This window comes from Trachymyrmex septentrionalis, unplaced genomic scaffold (assembly GCF_001594115.1).
Source record: "Trachymyrmex septentrionalis isolate Tsep2-gDNA-1 unplaced genomic scaffold, Tsep1.0 scaffold19, whole genome shotgun sequence".
In the NCBI taxonomy this organism is placed as follows: Eukaryota; Metazoa; Arthropoda; class Insecta; order Hymenoptera; family Formicidae; genus Trachymyrmex; species Trachymyrmex septentrionalis.
Window position 1 is genome coordinate 1 of NW_017305071.1, and position 2,693 is coordinate 2,693.

The 2,693-nt window shown below is 47.5% G+C and overlaps 1 protein-coding gene across 1 annotated transcript in view; it reads left to right on the top strand.

The window, feature by feature from the left end:
- Nucleotides 1–319: 319 nt before the first annotated feature.
- Nucleotides 320–2,693, top strand: part of LOC108746884 — an 8,316-nt gene continuing 5,942 nt past the window's right edge. The window contains exon 1 of the mRNA XM_018483943.1: nt 320–650. The gene's annotated coding sequence lies outside the window, so the exon portion shown is untranslated. The remainder of the gene's footprint in view (nt 651–2,693) is intronic.

The following is a 2,693-nucleotide window of genomic DNA, read 5'->3' on the forward strand; positions in this document are numbered from 1 at the left end:
GTTCTTTCATTAAAAAAACGCTACGAATTAATTCCAACACCTAATAGATTACAGATTACACGCAGAGAAAGTAGGCTTGATGTCCATTTATATTCCTCAACGTCAGTGTACTGAAGTTTTTAATTTTCAACGACGAAGGCTCAGTAATTAGACTCTTAATTTCATTTTGAAACATCCTGTACGATTCTCTCTACATAGTTCTATTTCTATTTATCCAGTCGCCTTTCTCTTTTCTAGGAGGGATGATCACCATGGTGACGGTGATGAGAAGAAGGGGAAAGATTGGTGACTGGAGCGGGGAGGATATGCATGGCGCCTGAGGGATGCCGGACTCCGGACTGACTCGGGGAGGGGGATGACTCTGGTCGGCGGCGATAGCGGCAGTACCAGTGACGGCAGCAACACGTAGTAGTAGCAGTCAACGGTGTCCAGGCATCGCAACGCTTAGGCATACAGAACATCGAGATCCGTTCTTCATCCGACGCGCTGATTAAGGTGCATCACACGCAGCCACGTTACGGAGCGGATCTCCTATCCGCAGCATCCTCCTCGTTCAGCGTCGCCGCGGTTACGTGGGCGGATAATTATCAACCGGAAATACGTTAGGAAGTCAATCAAGCTTGATCCTCTGCTTGGCATCCCTGTGACAGGTGAGTCTTTTACGTGAGAGGAAGTGAAAGAAAAATAAGAGTGAGAGAGAGAAAGAGTGAGAGGAGGGAGGGAGGGAGGGAGAGAGAAAGAGAGAGAGAGAATGAGAGAGAACGAAACGCTGCTGCCACCGCCGCCGCCGCCCGGCGTTGCTGATCGATTTTCCGCGAACGAGTGGAGCGGAGCGGAGACCCGCCCCTGATTCTCGTCGCTCTCCTCCGATGGAACGGCGGAGATCCGAGAATTTTTTGCGCTCTGTCGCTGGTCCAGCTCCTGCAGCGCGCGCGGCTGATACGGGTCGAGAAGAACCGAGGTAGCCAAATTAAAAGCGGCTTTTCCTACTGTACGCGCGTATCTGCCACACAACGACGATCGATGCTCTTTCAGTATCCGCTCGCGCCCCTCATACTATCGCTCTTGCTCTATATATCTTCAGTCGAGCTTCTTTATCTTCCTCTGTCTGACTTTTCATGACCCAATTTTTAGGGCCCAATTTAGGATCAGAAATCTCATCTGATCTCCCGTGATTTTTTTACGCTCTTTGAAGTTTATAAGTTATCGTTGAATAATCATAAAAAGTGTTTTAGAGTATTGCGAAAATAGCTGAAATGGCCAAGAGTCTTTTATAAACAGATTTCGGAAGCCGAGTGATAAGAAGGCGGATTTTAAAAAAATTGATAAGATTCCGAGTCTATGTCGACCCGATAAATCCGAGGGGCGATTGATAACAACGAGGACCGTGCTGATTGCAAGTTCCAATGATTACACGGTCGGCGAGATCTTATTCCTCGCTCAGAAACCCGAGAATTTTGCATTTCCGCTTACTGCTTTTTTTCTTTCCAGCGTAGATAGAAAAGAAATTGCGCATTCGTCGGGGAGACCACCTTCGCGTTTCGCGTACGAGTGGCAAAATTGCAGCGAGCAGCAATCTCGAGCGGCGCGGGGAACTGAGACGCGGAATGACGGCCAATTCGTCCTCGTTACTCCTACAGCCGCGTGACCGACGCGTGGGTCTGTAAAACGGCGCAAGGTTTTTTTAGGGCTGCGGCGGACAAGCCGTAACCTTTTAACCCTTTATTCTCGAGCTATTTATAAGCTGTGTCGCGCGGGCGCAATGGTAGCGGGTACGGAGGCCGAGAGGTAGAGCTTGTTTCTAGGCGAAGCGACGTGTCTAGTTTCTTGCTTTCTAGGATTTTGCTGCCGCTCCGTGCGCGCCTCTCGTACACCGGATCAAGTCGGCTCCGTCCTACTTACCATATACATATACCGAAGGTAAACAAAAAAAGTTCAGATCAAGTTGTGCAACAGACGGATGAAGAGGTAATGCGAACGACCCCGGTAAAATCGACACGATCAATTTATTGGTCTCCTGTATTCGCTTTTTTCGATCGGCCTGTAGAGCCGCCGGTAGAGGAGAAGAAGACAAAAGAAAGGTCGAAGGGCGGGCTATTTGTGTACAACTCGCATAAATCATTTTCATTCTGTTGCACCCTGGTGCTGATTGACGAATTGACGCTTTTCAGGACGATAAATTTGTACAGCGTATAATGGGACGTGCGTAAAAGTCCGTAAAATCGGAGTTGAAAACTTTTCTTCTATTCTCCCGCTCTTGGTACGAGTTTGAAAACAATCCAAGTTCTAAGGTACTAAAAGTTCCGAAACTTTCTAAAAAGATGAGGATTCTGAAGAACGGTATATAGTCGCGCAGCAAAGCTTTCCGGAATCCCGAAAAACACACGCGCGCGCACGTTCCCCAGAAATAAAGGTTCTCGCGCCAACAGAATTTCCGATTTCAGACGAGGAATTTGTTTGCGGCTCGAAAATTCGATTGTTGAAATTGACTCGATCCGTGAGAGAGAAAAAGCCTTGCTCGCGCTTCGATATAACACGTCTCAAGTGACGGCGACATGAATCACGCGCTTTTCGAGCGTCTGTTTCGCTTATAATTCGTACCGTCGATTCTCTTATCTTTTATATCGCGCGCACAACAACGTCGTGCTTTATCTGCAAGACTTATTATTATTCTTTTTTTTTTTTTTTTTTTT